The sequence below is a fragment of the Engystomops pustulosus genome, chromosome 2 (genome assembly GCF_040894005.1).
Source record: "Engystomops pustulosus chromosome 2, aEngPut4.maternal, whole genome shotgun sequence".
In the NCBI taxonomy this organism is placed as follows: Eukaryota; Metazoa; Chordata; class Amphibia; order Anura; family Leptodactylidae; genus Engystomops; species Engystomops pustulosus.
The window spans coordinates 48452417-48476982 of NC_092412.1; the positions used below are offsets into that span (position 1 = coordinate 48452417).

At 41.4% G+C, this 24566-nt stretch overlaps 1 long non-coding RNA gene across 4 annotated transcripts in view; it reads left to right on the plus strand.

Moving 5' to 3' along the window:
- The window catches only part of LOC140117613 (uncharacterized), an 81168-nt gene that overhangs the window by 45299 nt on the left and 11303 nt on the right, over positions 1-24566 (plus strand). For 2 of the 4 annotated variants that reach the window (XR_011853043.1, XR_011853044.1), the window contains one exon: positions 22271-22336. This is a non-coding gene — a long non-coding RNA (uncharacterized lncRNA). The other 2 variants (XR_011853042.1, XR_011853045.1) reach the window with 2 other exon arrangements.

A 24566-nucleotide genomic window follows, 5' to 3' on the forward strand; every position in this document is an offset into this window, starting at 1 on the left:
GGAAATGCTGAAGCTGAGATAGGGACGTGTTTTATGTAAGTCTTCTCTAACATTTGTCCAATGAAGATGGTTTCTGAGAAGCTGCTGTGTAGATGCAGTGTGATTCTGCTATGCCTTCCCATGTAACATACACCTTGTGCCACCTCGGCACTCGCCAGACATGCAGTCCCATGTAACATACACCTTGTGCCACCTCGGAACTCGCTAGATATGCAGTCCCATGTAACATACACCTTGTGCCACCTCGGAACTCGCTAGATATGCAGTCCCATGTAACATACACCTTGTGCCACCTCGGCACTCGCCAGATTTGCAGTCCCATGTAACATACACCTCCTGCCAACTCTGCACCTGCCAGACACGCAGCCCCATGTAACATACACCTCCTGCCAACTCGGCACCTGTAAGACACACAGCCCCATGTAACATGCATGTCTTCCCTGACCTTGCTACAACCATCATATCCACTCGTGTGAAGCCCCCTCCCCTCCATACACATGTTTGCACACAGTCCCCCTACCAGTTCTACTTGCCGGCAGCCATTGCAGCTCTACTTCCTGCACAGCGAAAAAAGCCACACCCCTTTCCCATAAGCCCCACCCCTCATGTGACATCTCTGCTACCCGGAGCAGCTCCATTCTCTGATGTAGTGTGTACTGAGCAGTGCCGGCCGGTGCGCTGTCATTCTTATGTCCTGCACACGATTCCTCTGCGCTCTGGACTTCACAGCCCACGCACTACAGGGGATAATTGCCAAGCGTACTTTTACGCTTGGCAATTATTCTGGGGAGTAATGGCGCTTAATCGCTTTAACGTCTCGACAAGCGTTAGACGCATGATCTCTGTCAGCATGCCTGTTCAGTTCAACTATTCCATGTTCAGTTGAGTAAATTTTCCAAGCACCCAGAACCACCATTTTCCGGCAGAAGAGTTTGAGTGTATATGCAGTGGCTTACCTGCTGTATATAGCACTTCAAAGGCTTTGGCAGTTCTGTATGTTGCAGCAGTTTAACATTAACATAATCCCACCATCCAGATGACCCACCATGCAGATTTCCACCACATTTCTTCCTGCAGTTTTCTGGTTTACGTCTACTAGGGGTTGGCTCAAATAGTGAGTTTTTAACTTTTGCACCAAACTCATCTCCTAGTGTTTTAAACCTGGTGTTGATAAGTGGTGGTCTTTCTGACTTTTTGTGCTCTTTTTATGCCTAGCATTTGTTGCATGGCAGTGTACTTGGTGTCCAGCACACCTGCTATTCCGGACAAGTGCTAGCACAGTATTTCATGCTTTGATAAATCTGTCCGAGAGCTGACCTACCAATGGCAGGAGAAAATCGCAGTTGTACTGAAGGAATAAAAGGGGGCCAAAATGCCCTCCCATTATTCTGAACATGCCTCCAAACTTTTTGGCTAGAGAAAGGGATATAAAAAGTTTTTTTTTTTTTTTTTTCTCATTATTGCCACACCCGCAAACACATAATATCAACTTTTATGGCTCCCACCTAGTTTAATGCCACTTCCTGTGGCCAAACCCCCTTAAGGACCCATATAATGCAACTCTGCAACATATAATACCTCCCCTTTAATTTTGGCCTCCCTTTTTACGTTTGTTTCCCCACTCTTATTTATCTCCCCTGCATATATATTACATTCTGTACTCCTATCCCCCTCCTCATATTGTGACTGCTCTCTTGCTTCCCTTCATATTGTGGCCTTGTGTCCTCCATCCTATTGTGACCTCCCTCCTATGCATATTGTGGCCCCTGTGCCATATAGCTAGACATGCTGTGAAGGGGACCCACTAATGTGAATTTTCCTTCTTGATGGATATCTTTGCTTGTGTATCTCCACACTGCTCAGATAAGGGTTACCCCATAAGAAGATAAAGGATTACTGCTGTCTAATATGCAAAGAAAATGGGTGTTAACTTTACAATGTTTTAAACATTGTAAAGTTAACGCAAAAACCAGGTATTTTGCATTTGAATAAGTGGAGCGTTAATATGTCGACCACAGGCAATATAAAAGTATATATGATTTAAACCATGTGTATTGCACATCTGTGGACTTGTGCAAAAATAAAAAAAAGACAGAATATATTTTGCCAAAAGCTGCAATTTTAAAATGTGCTTGTGGATGAATGATCTGACGTTCTGCAAATGTGTGGGGTATGGTGTATTAATATTAAGAATGTCCTTAAACTGCAAGGTCTTTGGCTATCCATGTCCAGACTACTGATTTTAAATATAGCCTTTTCTATATTCTACTATACGGAGCCGTGTACACATATATTCCCAGCATCTCTGTGCTGAGAAACCTTTGGTCAAAGCAAAGGCCTGCAACAAAGTATCAATGTTGTTCTCCTAGCAGTGTAAGTGCAGGTATCCACAGACTTCTGAAGAAACCTTTGGTCCAGTCTTGTATAGATGAGGAATAACATGGCTTCTGGTTAACAGGTGAATTGTAATCTTCCTTTTCTAGTGCAGCATCTGTGCAATTTCTTCTCCGGCTCCTTCCCTTTTGTATTGTAGTAGATTCGTGGAATCTGGCCATTATCCTTCCTCCTCATCCACTCTTCTCCGAGATGTCAGAGTAGAGAAGAAATTCCTTTTCTCACATATGTTTCTTAGTTTACCTCGTCCTATTAATTTATGTGAAGCTTGTTGACCTGTTTTTCTCCGCTGCTCTTTAATGTGAAACCTGTGAGTGCGGTCCGAGAATCTTGCTCTTTGCATTTGTCAGATTCGCTGGACTGAGCCACGAATCTCTGAACTGAAGGGACCTGCTGAGTAGTTTTTCTTTTAGGTGATTTTTAGGTTTGGTCTTGAAAATTTCTCAAGAGCACAGATGGACTTTATTGGACCACACTTGGTCGTGGGCAGGCCTGCTCACATTCTGAAGATTTAGTGTGAGTGGTCAGTACAGGAGGCTGGCGGTGGAGGAGACGCCACTATACAGGTGGTCCCCTACTTAAGAACACCCGACTTACATATGACCCCTAGTTACAGACGGACCTCTGGATATTGGTAATTTATTGTACTTTAGTCCCAGGCTACAATGATCAACTGTAACAGTTATCACAGGTGTCTGTAATGAAGCTTTATTGTTAGTCCTGTTTCTTATGACAACCCAGCATTTTTTAAAATCCAATTGTCAGAGACCAAAAAAAATATTTTGTCTGGAGTTACAAGTATAAAATATACAGTCCCACACTAGGCTGAGATCTGCGGTAATGCGGTATGAAAAATGTCTTCAAGGCTCAAGATGTATAATGTACGAGTCTAAGTGACTATCTTTTATTCTTTTATTACTGTCGTTACATGTTGGGTCCACTGTTTTTGTTGTGATTTTTGTCATATAAATATATCCAATAAAATGATTAAACATAAAATATACAGTTCCAACTTGCATACACATTCAACTTAAAAACAAACCTACAGAACCTATCTTGTATGTAACCCAGGGACTGCCTGTATTACAAATAATGACATTTTATAAAATTCTATACTCATTTTATTGGCTTTTGGTAAAATTTGTGTTGGGGTTTAAAAAGACTACAAAATCCCCAAACTGTATTTGCAAGTTCCTCACATTTCACAAGATCTCATTCAATAAATAGGAATAATATTGTTCAAGTATGAAAGTCTCTATAGACTTGGGCTGGAGACCCGTGGGTTGGAATTGCAATAGATTAGTCATGGCGTGATCACTGGTGACTAACCCGCTGCAATTTTTAGTTGTCACTATAAATTGGACCCTTTTATTTTATTTTTTTCCCCCTCCCCCGTTCTGTATGCTACTTATAACTTCTATGGGTTGTCCAAATGTCCATTGTCCCAGGGTTCACTGAAAAAGGGGCATGGTCTAATTCCCCCCCCCCCCCCCAAAAAAAAAGAAGGCAATAGGCCTGCACAAACAAAGAGCATGTAGTATGATATTCATTACCCCCTGCTATAGAGCCTGATAGTACTTCCACCCTTGCTGGATGGGATAGAATGGGTGGGTATCTACATGTTCTCGGCTGTATCATGTCATGGTGATCCAGTTTGACCTATTTTTGGTCATGGAATGTAAGGGGGTATGATATAGACACTTCCATTTATTTTCCTGGTGTACGACCTAAAGCAAGCGAGGATCTGGATTTTATTTTCTGTACATGTTTAGTCTAGTAATGAACCTGACACTTTGGCTGATACCGAGAAGCAGCAAATGTAATGTATCATACACATAATAAAATATTAGCTGGCACGGTTAGCCGGTGTACTTTTACCCTGACCAGTTTTAAATCTCCGAAGCGGTGTTACTATTTAGATGTATGATCTATGTGTAAATTTATATAATGTGTTGGCCTTCACCCTTTCCCAGCATTCACCACTTATATCCCAGGAGAAGTTAATTCAATAGTACCTTCACTTGTGGTTCTCTGCAAAAAAACTCAATATTTCTAGCTTTTTTTTTTTTTTTTTTTTTTTTTTTCGGTTTTATGTCAAAATATCCAGTGGCTTCCAATTGACTATTTCATTTGGCCTAGGTAACGTCTAAGCTCTCAAATTACTCTAGGTAAGCATACTGTATAACAAGCAATCTGTAACGTACGCTCACATCTGTTAATTCAATTGTGTCACAGTGAGCGAGATTTCTTACAAAGTTCAGTCCATATTTGAAGAGCAGAATGCTGCTGTAATAAAGTCTACAACCTTGGATATTGCATCTTATAAAACTTTCATATATAAAAATACTGCAGAATAGAGTTTTTTTTTAAATATGCTCTTGCGTCAAAGTTATTGTGCCCCTGGAGTATTATTGATTCCATTTTATAGTGACCACCGGTTGTTTCTTTTGCCATGAAGAAGTGGATTTTATTAGTTGGGCCCAGATGCTTCAACTTTAAATTTACTTTTTGGGGGGGGGGGGGGGGGGGGCGGCAACTTGCTTCTATATCAAGGCTGGAGTTGCACTAAAATTTGGTGACGTTTGCTGCATTTTGGCCCCTAGTTTTAGACTAAGTCAAGTTATGCACCTTTTAAGTTTTCTGGGGATTGGGAAATTATTTAAAAACTCTGCCAAAAGTTTGTAATTATGGCGCTAAGTAAACCAACTAAGATGTGTTAGATCAGTAATGACAAACCTATGGCACGGGTGGCACTCAGAGCCCTCTCTATGGGCACCCGCACTATCACCCGAGCGCAGAGCTCGCCAGACGGGATTCAATGTTTCTTGCATTCCCAGGCACCTCAGGACCCTAGAAGGAAGCTACAATCATAATCCAAATGCTTTCTACTGAATTGGTGTCCCCAGATGCCTAAACAATTTAAACATGTGACAGATCAGGGAGTAATACGTTACTGCTTAAATTGTCGCATCGGCACTTTGCGAAATTTATATGGGTTTTGGTTGTAGTTTGGGCACTAGGCTTCTAAAAGGTTTGCCATCACTGTGCTAGATTATCATGTGGTCTGATAGACTGGCTGTTTTCAAACGTAACAGATGTCATATTGCCCATTCGGGTCAATGTTGTTCCCTAAAAGTAGAGTAGAATCCTTTTAAGGGGATATTCCCATTTCTACCTGGCATGAAACCCGGATGGGAAGTCCATCATTGGGGGTGGGGGGAGGGAAGCTGACTAGAAAAGTTAAATAGATTCATCCAAAATTTGTAATCCATGTGTGGGGAAAAATGGCGCATGCTGATCACAGAGCAGTGAAGAAATAAAGAAATGAATGGGAATGTAGCCCATGCATGAAAAATTTACAAACTGATGGGATTCATGGAAATGTGAAAGAGCCATAAGGCAGAGACAGGTCTACTCCAATCTTTGGCTTAACGCTTGAGTAGGTCAGTAATGGGTAAGGGTGCGTGTAGCACCAAAAACCTGTCGGAAATTTAATCACCTCCAGTGTACAGTGCAGGCATATTGTTAAAAACAGGAATACAGATCTGGTTACATCGGGATAACAATGGACTACGTTTTATTAGCTTGTTGCTTACTTGCTTAAAGGACATCTATCACGAGATCAAGGATTGTAAACCAAGCACGCTGACACTGGTATGCGCCCCCTCTGGCAGGATCTGATATTCCTTTAGCATTTTTATGCCCTGGTTTTTAAATTAAAAAAAAAAGGCTTTAAAATTATGCAAATGAGCCTGAGGGGCTCCAGGCTCTATAGGAGTTAATGGAGCCTGGAGGCCCTCAGGCTCATTTGCATCGTTTTTAATTAATTAATTTTTTTTCTTCCATAAACAAGGGCATAAGAAGCTTAAAGAAGAGCAGATCCTGCCAGAGGGGCCACACACCAGTATGTCAGTGTGCTTGGTTTACAATTCTTGACCTGGTGATAGATGTCCTTTTGAAAGTTCTTGGTTGCATAGTTACATACATTATAGACATACGATTGTAACTTGCAGCTTGCTTACTTTAAGGTTACAGTGAAACCAGCATCGGTTCGGGTGCTGTGTGAAGTCAGGTTCTGACGCTCTAGTGCACTTCAAACCTTGCACTCCAATGTATCATGGTGTCTGGGTGGTGAGTCGGGGCAGTCATCATCCTGCTCTTGTCGGGCTGTGGCCCCTGGGTTTTTTTTTTTTGTTTTTTTTTTTCCTCACATTATCTGGTTTCTGGGCTGAGGGGTGGGGCACGTGGCCCAAGGCCCCTCTTCGACCCTGCATAATGTGCTTCGCCCTTGTACTGTAGAGTGCTGTCACCAGTGTGACCCCACACTACCATGTGCTGGCCTCCGCACTGGGGGCAGGGACCCGCTGTTCGACTGGTGCTAGATGTAATCCCTGTGGGATTGACGGGCTTTTCTATATTTTGGGGTATTTGGGCCATTTTGTTCTATTTTTGCTTTGAGAACTTTTCTGATGCCTACAATAGGAAAGCTGTACATGTAGGGCTGTGTTCACATTAGAAAAGAGCAATTCTGCAACTGCCCATCTTAAGACCCATTCATCCATTCTCTTACGCTCTTTATTTTGACAGATGTTTTGTAAAGAGTAAAACTTGGTCAGTAATGAGATTTCTTTGAGAAATCCTTTAAGGGCAGAATAAAAGTAAGGTCTCCTACTTGTACCTTGGGGGCCTAACCTAATACAGAAAGGATTCTACCTGCAACCATCTCACTTTCCATAGTGTTGGGCTCTGGGTCCAAGAGTTGGAATACCAGATATGTTTCTTTTCTCTACTGGGGGTAAGTGAAAATATTTGCCTTTTAAAAAAATATTTTTAAAATTAAGCCCTTTTTTATACTTTCATTGTTCCAACTTTTTTTTTTTTTTTGTCTGCTCCCTTGGCAGGGGAGTTTCTTATAATCCTAACCTTCTGCTACCAGTGCCCCATTGTACAGCTATTCCTGTCACATCTCCCAGCATGCGCTAACACTAAATCCTATAGTGCCCAATGATCTAATAACAGACTCAAAGTGGTATAATTTTTTTTTTTTTTTTTTGGTACCGCATGTATAATTTTGGTTGATGGCACAATGTCATCTTCAGTACTTGTGGAAATGAAATCCTTAATTATACAATGATTACAATAGTCAGTTTTGGGCTTCCATATATAGACATGAGCATATTCAGGCCTACTTCTCAGTATGGGAACTTTTTAATTGTTGCAAGAATTCTTGGGAACAATGGAAGAAGCCTCAGCCATGTGTGTATCTGCTGCTTCTTAAAACCTGACAGATGAGCGGACCCTATTGATTATAGAATCTCTATCAATCATGAAAGTGTTGCAGCGCCTTTGGCATTTGCGTTCTGAAGTTTCACTGGAGCAGAACAGGATTATGGACATGTGAACCTAGACTTGGCAGAGAAATGCTCTGAATGGACAGAATAATATAGTATTTTGGCTGTTAGAACAAAGCCTTTGGTGAACAAGCAAACTTGCTCTGTGTGTAGGATTTACCGGACAGAATTTAGGACTGATGAACTATACACGGCATATAATACCCATCTGCATCTATTAACAATTGGTAGTGCACTGTTAATTCAAAACAGAGAAAAAGAACAAGTGTGTAAAGGCTAAAAAGTCAATAAACTTTATTACAATTCATAAACAATGACCGAAAAAAAATCCTACATGCATGATTAAAAACATTTAAAAGTGTACAAATACACATATATACAACTGAGTAGGTCAGAGTCTGGTCACAAAGACCCACATACGGCCACAGGTCAACACACAATATATTTGGATGCAATATCCTCACAAAAAATAAGGGTAAGGCCCTGAAAACTATACCTGAATTCTATCCTGAGAAGGTACTAAATTGTCAGGTCCAGATGCTCAGGAAAGGGAGCCGGATTGGAATAATATTCAGGTCAATCGGCAAGGCAGAAATTAACAGGGAGCAAAGGTGATCCCATCAGGTAAGAACAGAGCAGAGCCCAAATGATCAAAGTTGCTAAGCATGAAAGCCCTAGTGGGAGGAGTAAAAGCTAGGTCTCGGACCCGTGGCCGAAGGCACCCCACGTGTTCCGTCGCCTGATTGCGACTTCCTCAGCAGAAGCAGGGAAACGCTGAACAGAAACAAACTGTTTTCTATTAACCTCTTCACGCTCTGTGCCGTATATGTATGGCACAGGGCTGCTACCACTTGGGTGAGCCCTTGTCATATAGAGATGGGGTTTGCTGCATATTGCAGGAAACACCCGCCACTAGCACCCAAGTATCAACCCTTCAATTGCTTCCAGCAGCATTTATAAGACCACTTGTGGGCACTGCCATCTTTGTTTTGGTCGTCATTGGGGAGTCTCAATTGGTTGCCATGACAACTTCTTGTCTTTGTAGTTGGCTTACAAAGTGGATAGTTGTTCATTGTAATGAACACTAAAACCGCTCAATACTGCAATACAGTAGTATTGCAGTATATGGCAGGAACAATCAGTTTGTCTAGGGTTAAAGTACCCTAAAGCAGTGATGGCTAACCTATGGCACTGGTGCCAGAGGTGGCACTCTGAGCCCTTTCTGTGGGTACCCAGGCCATCACCAGAGATGACTCCAGGTATCTTCCTGCAGTCCCAGACAGCCCAGGACTTGCTGTGCAGAGGTATTTTAAAGTGACAGCTGTACCTGGGACTATTTTCTGCTAAATTGGTGCCTCAGGAGCTGGTATCAATGAAAACTGTGACAGAAGGGAGTATAAATCAAAAATTAAATTTCTGTGTTGGCACTTTGAGATAAATAAGTGGGTCTTTGTTGTAGTTTGGGCACTCGGGCTCTAAAAGGTTCACCATCACTGCCCTAGAGGGTCTAAAAAAAAAATTCAAATCTCCCACTTTCCCTAGAACTGCTATAAAACTTAAACAGTAAAAATCACAAACCTGTTCCGGCATTTTGGGACGCAGTGATGCCTATTTGTCAAAATATGAAGTCTGTTATTGCTGGCTACAAACGCCTCCTTTTTGAAAATTTTCTATGTGATTTCTAAAATGTTGTTGTAAAGTGACCCAAAGGTCACAGTCCTCAAAATGGTAGCAATGAAAAACCTCGCAAAAAAAAAAAAACCTGACATTTTACACTCCATCGTACACCGAAGTATGATGGCAAAACATATAATTTTTTTTTTTTTTTTTTTTTTTTTTAACTCAAACTTGCTGTATATACTCAAGTATAAGCTGAGACCCCTAATTTTACCACCAAAAACTGAAAAACCTATTGTAATGTAGTATATGGCCAGCCCCAGGTTTGCCCAACACAAAAAATAAACGTGTGTGTTTTAAATAACATCACTGACAAGTAAAACTTGTTACACAGAGAATAAGTCCTCCTACAGCTCTGTACATGGAAAAATATTATATGTGTATACGTGTGTGTGTGTGTGTGTGTGTATGTATATGTATATGTGTACGTATTTATTTTTATTTTTTTACCATTGAGTCCAAAAAATTAACAAAAATGCTGCAACCCAAAGGAGCTAAACACAACAAAGGAACAGCGAGGTAGTGTAGGATTTTGTTATGGAATTTCCATCTGGTAAATTTGTTGCAAAAATCTCCCTTCCGTGTATATGGTAAATTGCCGAGTCTTATTTACTCCTCCCCCCCCCCCTCCCCAGGAGCAACATGTCCTATATTTTGTACACAGTATGGGTGTATTCTGGCAATATCTGGGTCTAAAAGCCACACTGCGGATTTTGACCCAGATTTTCTATCCAGGTAAAATAACTGTGTGAACTGACCCCAAAGTGTTTTTTCAAAATAAATTGACATGTGCTCTGGAATTTCACATCCACAGCATGACTATTTTTTTTTGCAGCAGATTACCCCTTCTAAAAGGAAATATTTAGTAAATCTACATGAACATCTGCAAGTATCATCCATCACCTTGTATATAGTATTTGGGTGGCTTTTCCTGTGCATGCTTCTGCTTGGGACAGTGACTATAATAATAATATTTTGTAATATAGTGCCATCAACTTCCATAGCACTCTACAGATGGGGACATATAAAATAACACCTTACAGAGTAACAGTCCTATGGGAGTGAGGGTCCTGCTCACAAGAGCTTAGTCTGAGGATCAGGGGGTGACTCAGGATGTATAATCGTCCAGCCACTCTTTTTAAGGGAATGGAATAAAAATAATTAAATTAAAAATGCCTCTGCTTGACCCAGCCATCAGTCGCCATCTTATGTACCGAGTCCAAAGTCAATGGGACTGCAGAGAAGCCTGGAGCTCTGTACCTGGCATTTTCCAGATAACACAGGGGGAGTACCCAGAACTGGTTAATAAAGAGAATTGAGTTGCCTGTATTTAGCCATTGTAATGTACCTAACCTCCAAATGTGCTCTTAAAAACCCATTTATTTCAGCAGGCCTAAGTGTGATAGACCGGGGGAGGGCACTCCAGAGAATTGGTGCAGCTCTGGAGAAGTCCTGAAGACCTGAGTGATATTTTTGAATTAAGGAAGAGAATAATCTAAGATCACTGTCAGATCGAAGAACACGAGTTGGGCGATAGACTGTAACTTTCTGTACTGTTAATGGCCTCTAAATTTCACCCAGTAGATTCAAATACTGAAAATCCATGGCAGAATCCATAAGCGGAAACCATCATATTAGAGAAGTTTAGTTTCTCTTAATTGCATCGGGCTCTACAGAACATGATACAGTTGTGTAAATTTAAAGTTAGTATTCAAGATGCAGATTAATATCCAGTTTCTGACTTTAACTCTGTATCTCCAGTTCTGTAGCTCACAGCAAAACATGACGATGTGATTTGAAGGACATGTGACATGGAGAACCTTATAAATTTATATAGGAGTGACAATGGTGGGTTATACTTTGGAATATCCTGGCTTTCTAGTGCTTTTTTTTTTTTTAATGGATTGAGCTGCTGGTTCTGCGGGGATGGGAGGACTTTGGCACACCTAGCTATCCTTCATCTCCTTACCTGGTCTCCCTTCTATCTTCTGATATCTTTCCGTGCTTTGTGCTGTACATCTTGGCTCATGTGTTTGGCTATTTGCTTTATCGTTATGTTTAGGAGTCTCTGGATGACTTGGATGCTTTGGTTATTAGATCCAGTCCTCAGCACAATGGTATGAAAGGGTTGAATTGGAGGTTTCTATCAGGTTGAGCACTTTGCAGATGATCTTATATACTGTTTTCTGAGCACATAATCTGTTACTGCTCATAAATGTTTTCTACATGCTGCCCATTTGTGGTCGCAAGTCTGAGGTTATTCGGGCACGGTCCTTCTTTTGCATGTTAATTACTTTGTTATGAAACCTTCTTAGTAAATGGAGCATTATACAAAATAACATGTAGATTGAACATAAAACACAGGAATGAAAACTGATTCCATAGAGTGATTGAGACCAGAGGGTGAGAAATGGGTGAACAGGCCCTCATACACTTGGCACTATGCTGTGGGGTTTTGGATTAATTCTGGATGTCTGCTTCTCTGGAGCAGTAGAGAACACTACATTGGGGCATACCCATCCATTTTCATGCTGAACTGAAAAGAAATATATAGTCTATTTCTACATTATAAAAGGGGCAGACAAGTATTTACCAACCACGTGTTTCTCTTCGGTGAAAGTCTTTACTTACTGAAATGTGAAAGTGACTTCTCAAAATGAGATCCTGAAGTCACTGCAGAATCTTGCAATAAGATACATTATGACAATGAGACCTTCTGAAAGGGCGGCTGAAGTCTCTATTGATATGATTCATTCTTGGTGTAAAAAAAAAAATGACTTGTCTGATTTTTGTTAAGCAATATTTGATTTTCAGCAGAAGTGGTAAAATCTGACAAAAAAAGGAAACTACTAAAAGTAATGATCAGAAAGGTTATTCCTTTGAGGCTAGATGCACATAAACGTGTGCTGTTTCTGAGCTTTAAACTACGGGCCTGTGGTCGTTTTGGTTGTGGTCAGTCTGTCGTTGGTGTGTGAGCATCAGACTGCAAATTATAGCGTATGTCCTATTCCTGCCAGTGTGTGCTATAGAATCCTGACCATGTGTATAAGCCCATAGGAGTAAATAGGAACATGTATACAGACCTTGTAGGGCAGTCCCATCAGCTGCTTAGACATAACACAAGGCCTTTGACTTTCAAAGGGGTATATATCTGGAATATTGCCCAAAATTACACTGTGATAATAGTCAAACGACCATTTCTTGTAATGGAAAGGGTGGTCCAGCTGCCCGAACTCCATACGTTCAAAAAAAAGCCTTAGTGGATGTAATTGTAAACGAAGTATATTCTTTATTTCCACACTTTTAAAAAACACGGCTTGTCAACGAACAGAGGGAAAAACGTTTTTCCCTCTGTTCGTTGACAAGCCGTGTTTTTTACAATTACGTCCACTAAGGCGTTTTTTGAACGTATGGAGTTCGGGCAGCTGGACCACCCTTTCCATTATTTGTACCGGACCTGGAGCAAAGTTTGTCCGTGCTGAAGAGCTTCAGAGCCCCTGAACTGGCTGTGCTGTGCTGTGAGCTGACCTTTTTTTCTATATATTAGACCATTTCTTGTGGATCGCCAAAGTTTTCTGATGATCATGTGGACTGAGCCACCACTTACCTGTCAGACTTTGTGCACATCCCGACCATTCTGCTCCGTAATTGAATACAATTGAATCCTTGTACATGGATTCAATTATGGAGAATGGTCTGTAAGACACACATACATTTGGGAATGGGAAAGCGGAGCTGCAGTTATATCTGTAGGCAACTAAATGACGTGCGATGCTGCCAGTGGCCTTACACAGAGTAGAGATCTGCAGAAGACCTGAGGATAGCGACTGGGGACATCCCTATGACTGTTGGGGCATCTTTTTCTCTCTGGCTGGCCACTAGGGGCATCATGACGGCAATTATGATTTATGTAATGGCAACAAAATAATTTTGTTTGGAGGTCACCACAAAATGAACTGTATTTAAAGGGCACTTACCACCACGATTCTACCTATAAAGGTAGAACGGGTGGTAGGTGGATGAATGGGACGTAATGATAGCCCTTTTTGGGGTAATCGTTACGTCCCAGCTATCCTTTTGTAAACTTTAATGAGTTTATATGCTTTTTTTTTTTTTTTAAGTGGCTACTGGGGCGTGGAGTAGCCGGACATGAGGCTACTAGTCACGGCTACTCCACGCCCCAGTAGCCTCGTTCCTCCGCCTACCAGGTAATCTTCAGCGCGCAGCTCCTTGTAGCTGCGAATACCCTGCGTTCTGCGCATGCGCAGAACGCAGGCCTACGGGTGCGCAGCCGTAGCTCTGAGGCCGGCGCTACTGCGTATGCACAGAACGCCGGGTACTCGGACGAGGGCGCGCAGCTACGAGGAGCTGCTCGCCGAAGATTACCTGGTAGGCGGAGGAACGAGGCTACTGGGGCGTGGAGTAGCCGCGACTAGTAGCCTCATGTCCGGCTACTCCACGCCCTAGTAGCCGCTTAAAAAAAAAAAATAGCATATAAACTCATTAAAGTTTACAAAAGGATAGCCGGGACGTAAGGATTAGCCCAAAAAGGGTTATCATTACGTCCCATTCATCCACCTACCACCCGTTCTACCCTTATAGGTAGAATCGTGGTGGTAGGTCCCCTTTAAGGGTTGCGGCATTAAGAAGGTTGGGAAACACTGATCTATCGTGTGAGGCCAATTTCGGGCCATGTAACACATATTACAGATATGTGGAGAAACCTATTATATACTTGTTGTAACGCCAGTCCCACAAACTCCCATCCCATTTACAGATATTTAGTCCCTGGCTACTGTGGTCAACACAACAGTTTATCAAAGGTTTTAGCAATGAAACTTTTTTGTTAACTCGCCCAAGTGGGCCCCCAACCCCGGTGTACCAGTATTCCACCATACAGTGGCAGATACTGGTTCTCCTCAGGCCTCCTTATTAATAATCCTAGTATATAACATAGTGACTTATAGAAGACCTCTCTGTACTCGTACTGACTTCTACCAGCGGGATTTTGGAATTGTTAAAGAGAACCTATCAAGTAGACTTAAGACTCTAAATCGCCCACAGGTCCGTATGGGCATTTACAGAGATGCGAGTCCCATGAGGCACTGGTATGATCTGTGCCCACATATAATGAATAGGAGTAGTAGTACTGAGCTGTACGCATATATATGATAGGTGGAGTAGTGTAGCACTGTGCCCATAGAAATATACAAGATGGGAGGAGTAGTGCGGTGCTGCACCCAAATATACACAGGATGGGAGTAGTAGTACACTGCTGTGTGTTTATAATATATATATATATTTTTTAAGGATGGGTGTAGTAGTAGTGTTGTGCCCATGTAACTGCTGGGTACTAGTAGTAATGCAGTCCTGTGCCCATATATACACATACAGCATGGGAGTAGTAGTGCTGTGCCCATATATAGAGGATAGGAGTGATAATACAGGGCTGTGCACACATAAATGCAGAGTGCTAGTAGTATTGCAGAGCTTTCCCCATATATACTGTGTAGTAGTGCTGTGCTTTATTGTAGTGTAGGATGGGTATAGCAGTATTGAAATATGGTGTAGTGTAGATAAACAGACAGACCTACACAAACCTGGACAAATTGAAAACACATATTTAAAATTTTTATTTGTATAGTGTCATCATATTCTGCAGCGCTGTACAAATCCTAGGGGACATCTACAAATATATTACATACTGAGTAGAGACATATGGAACAATAGGAGTGCGGGCCCTGCTCCTTAGGACTTAGTCTATGAGGATGAGGGGGTGACACCAGGTAAGAACTTGTATAATGCTCCAGACATTGTAAGGGAACAGTATAAAATTTAATAAAAATTCTTCTGCTTGAACCAGCCATCAGGCGCCATCTTATCTACAAACCTGACATATGTGGCTCTGTCTTCTGCACAACCAGGACTTGCGGATGACATCATCTCACAGGTCCTGGAAGGCCAATCGTACATGTGTGTTGGGAGCCGCCAAAGACGTATCACTAAAGAGAGTAAGAGCTGTATCCAGGGACCGGCACAGCCCATCTGTGATCCTCTTAGGTGCACAGAGATGAAAGCTCCTCAGTGGCCCCTCACAGTCCAGGGCCCTGGAGCCAATGCTCCGCCTCTGAACCTACAGATCCTATTTTGTACGTAACCCTGTATTTATCTTGCAGGATGATAATAGCTGGACACTGCTTCATTCACTGTGGATACAATATCAGTCTATGAACCTGTAATATGAGAGCTCTAGAAATCATTGTGCCAATATTGTGTGGTTAGAAGACTAGATCTAGCACACAAGTGTGTGTATTATAGGTAATTTTCTCCTCTGTGTCATGAGAATTACTAACCATCTCTGCGCTGGGTTTGGATGCCACTAGTTTACCACTTCTGCTTTTTCCTCTGCTGGCTAGTTGTAGAGTTTCCTGTTCTTTAATTTGGTTTTATCACCCATTTGACAGCATATTTATAGACCAGGCTTTACCCATCCTTGTCCTAATGACATTACTGGCCATTCCCACAGCTATTAGCAACATCTGGAAAAATAGAGCGGATGGCCTCAAAAAGCAAGGAGCGACTTAGGTTTAATGCTTACACTGCAAGAAGCAGCTTCTAGGTTTACAACCTGCAACACTGCATATTTCTTAGCAAGTGCCCCAAGGGTTATATGCTCTTGGTGCAGGGTCAAAGTTCACAGGTGCTGTAATTGTCCCAACATTGATAAAGGTATATTAGGCCACGATAGAGATGTGCTGCTATTGCTCAAAGGCTCAGCGATCCATGACGCAGGTGTGAACTGTTACAATCGTCGATCTAGAAGAGCGTAAGGGAAAGTAAGAACAGAAGATGAGTAGAAAGAGTTCTGTTCCCTATTCACATACAATATAATAGTGCAGTAGGCCACTTTTTTTCACCGCTATTTGATAATGGAAGGGAAACTGAACCTATGTATGCACATGGTGAATCTGAATATATTGGAGCACAACATAAGGGTGTCCAGAAGCCTTTTTAAGATAACCAGTAGTATAAACAATGTGCTCCTAGTTGTGACTCTTACATAGTGACACAAAGTAACCGGCAGGGGCTGCTGCAATAGTATATGTTTCTCTTTAAAGCAATACTATCCCCCTCATATCAGCATGTTTTCGTGCATGTAGCCCCAACTCCTCCAACTTTTTATACAGATTCCATAATCCATTAAAAAAATCAGTCAGATTGAGGCCGCCTTGTTCATGTCAGTACTACATGCCCTCTAGTGGCGGCTGCGAGACTAAGTGCAATATTATAAAGGCCAGTACTGCTTCTCTTCTCTGCAGATGATGGTATATACACTTTAGCACATTTTCACCATGCACAGATTTTTGGATTTTTATTTTTTTTTACATGGACCCTCAAGTTGGGTAACTCTAAATTATTTAAGTGCTAATTCTCTAGCGATCTTCACAAATATATAACAAGTACACCACTAAACATAATAGATAATGAATACAAGACTATTTTGTAATGTTTAGATTTTGGGCATGTCATTCCCACAGCCATATGCTCCCCCATAGTAAGGCTATACACCCTTGGTAGATCCAAAAGCCATACTTTAATCTGCCTTTCTGTTACTTCTCAGGGTGTGTTCACACGTTGCATTTTGGTCTGCGTTTCATTGTTTTTGAAACTCATTACAACAGCTAAGGAGCTGTGATTTGCCTAGTTATAGTACTGGCTACACGCATGTGTTAGCATTGCATTTACGATGCATTTTGTAAACACAAATGTTGACAGCAATGTATTTGGGCAAATCGCCTCTCCTTAGCTCTTGTAATGCGTTTCAAATGCAATGAAAACACAGGTCAAAACAACTGGAAGGAAAGTGGGCCCAGCCAATGGCACACGGATGTGACCCATAGGCTTCTATTGCCTCCCCTGAAAAATGGACAGGTTTAACTTTTTTTTTTTTTTTCCCCCACAATGTGACAACACCTATTGAAAACAATGGCTCAGTAAAGCATCCAAGAAAATCACTGAATCACTAATTGAAAAACACCAGTGTTGCCCTAACATAAGTAACTGTGCATGTGTATTGCCCTAGCAGGAGTGCCCTCTGCAGGTCTGACTGCTGTATAACATGATTTTGGTGAATGGAGAAGAATTGTAGTCCCAGACTTGGCCATATAAAGCATACCTACCTCTATCTCTTTACATAGACACTAGATATACAGTGCTGAATCTCACTTTTTATAGTCTGGCTCGTGGTTTAAATGAAGGTTAAAGCCAATTTCTACCAAACACAGATGAAAGGGAAGTGTTAGTAAGCCCTTCATACACAACAGAAGATGTAGAGGGAGGAGAGCGACGAGACTGCCATGTTTTATTTTATCATACACTTGTTAGAGAGATGACACTTGATTTCCTGTGCACACTGCACAAACTGAACATGTGTGTAGGTTAGGAATAGATGTTTGCTGGTTAACGGTTTCTGTAGCAATAATAATAAGAAGTGTAATAACTTAATTTCTGTTGTTTGGTGAGGACAGGGAACTGTGGAGACAGGTTAGTATCTGAACTCTGCACATTGGCTCCTGCAAGTTGTATCACACCTGCATTTGGGATGTCGAACTGGGAAAGATAATCAATAATCCTCAACGATCTGTCTGAAATTCCATGTGTATGGATAATTTAAAGGTGTTTTCAAAGTTCTCTGCTCCTAGTTTAGCTACAGCAGTCCTAGGAGTTTAATAACTCCCATAACTGGTCATGTGTAAGAACATTGAGAAAAAAAAAAGCCATTTATAGATGTCACAGCTTATCTCCTCCTTGTACAATGACCTCTATATAGATGACACTGACCCATCATGACATCACTACTGACAATAGATGATGTCACAGCTTATCTCCTCCTCCCTGTACAATGTCCTCTATATAGATAACACTGACCCATCATTACATCACTACTGACAATAGATGATGTCACAGCTTATCTCCTCCTCCTCCCTGTACAATGTCCTCTATATAGATAACACTGACCCATCATTACATCACTACTGACAATAGATAATGTCACAGTTTATCTCCTCCTCCTCCCTGTACAATGACCTCTATATAGATAACTGACCCATCATTACATCACTACTGACAATAGATGATGTCACAGCTTATCTCCTCCCTGTACAATGTTCTCTACAGCACAGATCATTACATCACTACTGACATGCGGATAGAAATTAGATTTTGTTACTTTAATGTTAATAACATAACTAAGTAAAGAAAATAAGGGTGATAAATGTGCCTCCCTCATGAGTCCTATGGTCCATGATTTCCTACCCCTCTGATGCTGATGAGGGCTGCTGCCCGGGGTAGTAGGAAGTAAGGAGAGAGAATAGTTCCCGCTGCTGTTGCACCGAGCAGCTCCTTTGTATAACATGACAGATCACTGGGGAAGCCTATAGCACCTATAGAGTACCCTACACATCTGTGCGCTGGTCACATGTGTCCTGCCGCCTCTCATTAGATACAACGAGCAGTATATATACAGTGCACGTACCGGACTGTGCCAGGGTCTCCGCCGCTGCTGTGCTGTGTGTGGGCGTGACCGAGGGGGCGTGTCTCCCCTGACAGCCGGAGCACTTCCCGGCATGCCCCGGGGCTCGCGGGGCTGGTACTAACGAATTTGAATGAGAAGCTCTGCGCTTTCGGCGCCATTTTCGAGTGATGATTAGAGCGGAGCTGTCCGGAGGAATAGCTGTGTCAGGACGGAGCAGGCACGGCAGAGGCGGCGGCTGTGTGTGAGCTGCTGACAGCCGTGGGCAGTGCATGGAGCGGGATGTATGCGGGTGTACGGACGGGGCGCTGGCACCGGGGGCTGTCACTGTGACGAGGTAAGGGAGGACGCGAGCAGCACGGCTAATGGACGTGTACGAGACATGACGGGACGGGGCAGGCCCGCTACTACCGGGGCCGTCCTGCGCTGTGTGCCCCGGGTGTGCTGACAGCTCCGGGGGCAGCGCTCCGCAGCCGCCTCACCTCACAGCACCTGTCCGGAGCGGAGGAAAAATCAGAAAAAATTCCTAAAAAATCCCATGAAGCCCCCGGAGCGCCCCCCGGCCACCAACCGCCTCCTGGGGGGCTCAGGTTTGAATTTTACAGTTTGAGCGGGATAGTGAGGGGGGGGCTGGGCGGGTGCATCTGTCATTGTGAGGGGGGGGAGGCCAGCGCCGCTGTCATCTCCTGTATGGAGAGCGCTACCTGCAACTGACAGAACACCCCCCGCACGTAATAGTGTCACCTCCGCGCCTCTGTCCTCATACACACGTGTAATACCTGGTGTGCTACTTGTGTGCGGCTCACGTCAGGGGTGTATATACACCTGGCAGGGTGCCTCCATATGTGGCACGTGGGGGGCCATAGACTGTATGCATTCTAGCGGTACCGGTGCGGTTCTTTGTAGTGGCGCTGTACGTATATACTTGCGGTGATGGATGGATGTGACCCGGTGTTACATTATATATTGGATATAATATACTGGGACGGGACAGTATTGGTGTACGTGTATCATAAATAGTGGCTTCTATGTAAGGGACTGTGTGGGATATATATACATAATTATATATAATATGTAAATGTGTTTATAATCTAGTAGATACGGTAGGACACTGTATACATTTCTCCCGGTTGGTGGTTACTATTTGTGTGTACATATATGTATATACTACATGTACATATGTGTCGTCCTACTACAAGTCTAGCTTTATGTAAGCAGATGACTGTTCTGTATGAGATCTCTCTTGTTAGTGACTAATGGCTCTCAGTGAGGTCAATTAGATTGTTTAGTAAATATTTTAGTATTTTGTTAATGGGCTCTGTGTAGTAAGTAGTGTGGAATATAATTTTGTAGTGAGTACACACTGGATACGACTACATGTATTCTTACTATGTAGTGTGATTGCATCGTGTGGACACTGTAGTGAGTATAGTGCAGCTAGTGATGGTCTCTATGGTATATATTATAGCTGATCATTATATAGATAAAGTCGGACACTTCATGCTATCTAGTGGCGGGCGGCCGCTCTATGATCCGATACACTGATGTATATCATATACGTGCTGGATACGGCCGGGTGCACTGTGCAGCGGCGCGGCCGGTGTGTATGTAATAAGTAGCAGCCGTTGTCACTCCGTGTACAGGGCGGCAGGTGCCTGCTCTCCCCCGATCATCCTCAGCACCTCCAGTGCTCGTGCAGGATGGTGGAGCAGAGCTGTGCCGCTCCTGGGTGTGGTTACTCCTCTAACTACTGAGGATTGTATCTACACTACTACATTACTATATTCCTGAAAGGGGGGTTATATTGTAACAACGTCTACTAGATGCAATGTTACAAATTAAATTAAATTCTGTTACTAAAATTTCATAGAACATTAGATTGTATGGAGATAAATATTTCCTGTGTGTTTATATGGTGCCCACAATTTGTGCACATACTGTATTTGTGCCTTTATCTCTGTATATGAGTCCAACATATTTTAAGTGTATAAAACAGTGTACATATAAATGATACATATTTGTATCTAAATATTTATGCATCTTATTATATAGATTAGACTTAATGATTTGGGGTTTTCTCCTTTATATTGTACGTTTTGTCAATCCTTGCTTATGACGGCTTCTTGTGATTTCTAGAAAGATTTCTAAGTTTGACTGTAAATGGAAGGAATATTGTGCAGCCGAATAGATCTTGGAAGAAAGAGAATTTACTTTTTATACAGAAGAATTTGAATGTTTTGTAAATTTTACTCAAAAATGTAATTCCCTTACCACATAGTATGGAATCAAAATTATAAAATTTATGCTATCAAACAATTTGGTGCTTTATTTATTGGCACAATCTTCAGACAACCTTACAGACCCCATAAACAACAAGGTCCAGAATTTGCTTGAAAAAGGGGCTGTCCTACAGGCTATAACTGTATTTATGACCGAAACCATGACTGTAGTGTGAACACGGCCCAATTCCCTTTTATAGAGCCGTTATGAGTTAAACTTTTGTCTCAAGTATCGAATGGGTTAATGTTTTCTGAAAAGCGTCTTGGGCCAATGTCTGACCTTGTACAGTGCTGAGCTGCAGTTGAGATTTGGGCATGTCCGACACGCACACACTATTTGCATGTCATTTTGTTACATTTTCCCTCCATATTTTTTTTTTTTTTGGGTATGACAGAGGTCAGTTTGGTTAATATTTATTTCACATGTCTGGTTCTGCAGCGAGAACGGATGTCCACGTCTTGTGTTTTTCCATTTACTGTACATGCCACTCCGCCCCTCTCTGCCTCCTCTTGTCATTACGACTACTGTAAACACCACAACAATGGTTTTATATTGTTTTCTGCTCTGTACAGTGCTGTAGTGTAAAATCTTGTCTAGCTTTAGTTTAAATAATTCTCAGTAAATTCCAAAATTCCCCAGTTCTTTGACCAGAGAGAAATGGGCCCTGAAAATCCATCTGTAACCTCACATGGTCGCACATAACATGAGGTTGATGCGATGACCTCTGAGCATGTTGTGGGATCCTTACCAAGTCCTGCTTTCGGAAATCTGTTGAGTGTCATCTTGCAATGTTACATGGCATTTTTATTGCAGGTTTTGACCTTTCAAAATTTAAAATGCAGGGAGTAGGTGGGGGGAGGCTAGGTGAGACCCCTGCGCCTAGATGGCCAGGGCCTCCTCAGAAAATCTCTTACTGTGTATTTTAGTCATTCTTCACTATATATAATATATATCATTACACACTTTTTTTTTTTTTTTTTTTTTACAATTTATACGATCATTGTCATTTTAAATTTCTTTATTTTTATTGCTTTAGATGCCCGGAAGGTAGAAACGTGAAGACCTGATATTTCTGTGAGCAAGAGGAGTTGTCCAAAGTCAGGTACAGCATAGATTTTCCTTCTGTGTATAGGGTGGTGAAATTAGATTTCCAAAAAAAAAAACCCCATATCCGTGGGTGAAATCTGCTTTATTATCTTCAATCTAGATGCAATGCCAGATGCAACCCCTGGACATGTGTGGCTCTGAACCTAGGATAAATCTTATGCCTCTTCTTTTAAGTGTTTTTGTTACTACCGATACAAATCATAAGACTCCGAATGTTAACTATTCATTTCAGAACTACAAGCCTTTCACTTTCCACCAAAACTGTCCAGCAATGTGATGTGGCCCTGTATCACATGAGTCATTTCATGCTGACATGGGCTAGTATATGTCACATTTCAGTCTCAGTGTTTTGTATATTCAGCCTACACCGTGTTGTGAATTAGATTTGCTTATTGTATTGTGTGTGTGGGGGGCAGAAATTGTACACTTTGTATATGTGTAAGTCAAACATACACCATTTCTGTTACACTGTATAATCATGTAGTCCACAATGTATTGTATCTAGTGGGAATCTGCATCACAGTGCATGCAGATTTTAGACCTACTTACCATGGAGATGGGAATTTAATTTTTTTTTATTACTTCTTCTTTTTTTTTAGGCATGTGCAAATAATTTCTTCTTTTAAAGAAATATATATATTATATTATTATTATTTTTTTATAATGACAACATCAGTGTAAAAGTGCCCCAGGTCTACTTCACACACCACAGCAAATAACACCTCTTGGGACAGCATAATACCCATGTGTCCTCTTATTTTCCATTATTTATATTTGTAAACAAAGTTTTAATCTCTTTGCTGCATTTTTTCTTGTCTTGCATTAGTGTATGCAGAGTATAGGTCAATGACGTGGCTGTAGTTACAAATCCTATATATCGGTATTAGATCCATAATACTAATGAGCACCAGATAAGATTGTTTGTACATAATGACAGCTTATTGCATGGCTTCTTGTATTCTTAAAGGGGATTTTTTTTTTGCATTGCGAATACACACAAGTTTTTACTAAATGGGGTCATATGACATAATTAGTATTTTTCTTTTTTGAATTTGAAACAAATATCAAACTTGACTTTTCTGATTGTCTAAATATTTTTATTTAGTGTATTTGTACGTAATGGTTGGTGCAAGCAGTTTAGTCATATACTTTAGAGCAGCCGCATTGCCCTAGGAACCCTGTAAAGTGGTATGGATATGTTCTGTGACCTGAGGAGGGAGAGGGAAGCCATTGTCTCATATTGTTAATGGTGGAATCTATGTATAGTGTTTTGCTGTAGTTCTGTGAAACAAGATGTGATCTCTACAGATTTGGGGAAGTTTCGAACTATGATGAAGTTTAGGATTAAGAGTTAAAACTGCTAAATTTTTTTTCCATTTAGATCTAAATGTAAAAAGTGATATAAATTATTAACATTAAATTAAAAAAAAAAAATGATGTAAGAAATATGTTATCTGCTCCTTCAGATAAAGCTGTAAAACTATCTGTGTTCTAGAACACTATCAGATAACAAAGGTGTTAATCTGCAGGCAGGGCCTGGACACAGTTAAGCTCCTGGATATGGTAATAAGGAGAAAAGGAACACAAATATTTTGTCTTTCGTCCCTAAAATTAGACTAGTTAAGAAAATAGATCATCTCCAGATTTGTGAGAATTTACTTGGGCACATTCCGTTACAGCTCATTGGGGAGGTGTACACTTCTTCGCACTATAATCCCTAATATGCCATTGTTAATGACAACCACGGCATCTGATGAGACGGAGTGTGAACTAGGCTTGTGGGCCCACCACTTTATTACTAGGATTGCATTGAGGCGTGGTCAGCAGAGTAGACTGACGTACATTACAACTGCAAGAATTTTTATTGCAGATCAGGTAATCTTAGTCATGTCCACAGGTTAAGCTAAACGCAATAACAAACATTTTAAATGTGAGTAATAGTTGTTATAATAATAATTATTGAATAAATAGTGTTGACTAATCAGTATTAAACATTTAATAAAAAAAAAAAAAAAAAAAATCTTCCAGGCTTCCCAAAACATTTGACATCTGGAGGTGCTATATAATATGTATAGGGAGGGTGTGTCACATGATCAGTAGAATATCCCCTGGTGTGTGTCGAGTCTTGATGTATTTAGTGATTTAATGTGCTGGTTTTGTGATAAATTTGTGGCACAAATGGTGGATAGTCCAAGAACTATATGTTCTCGGAGGTCCTGTGTATA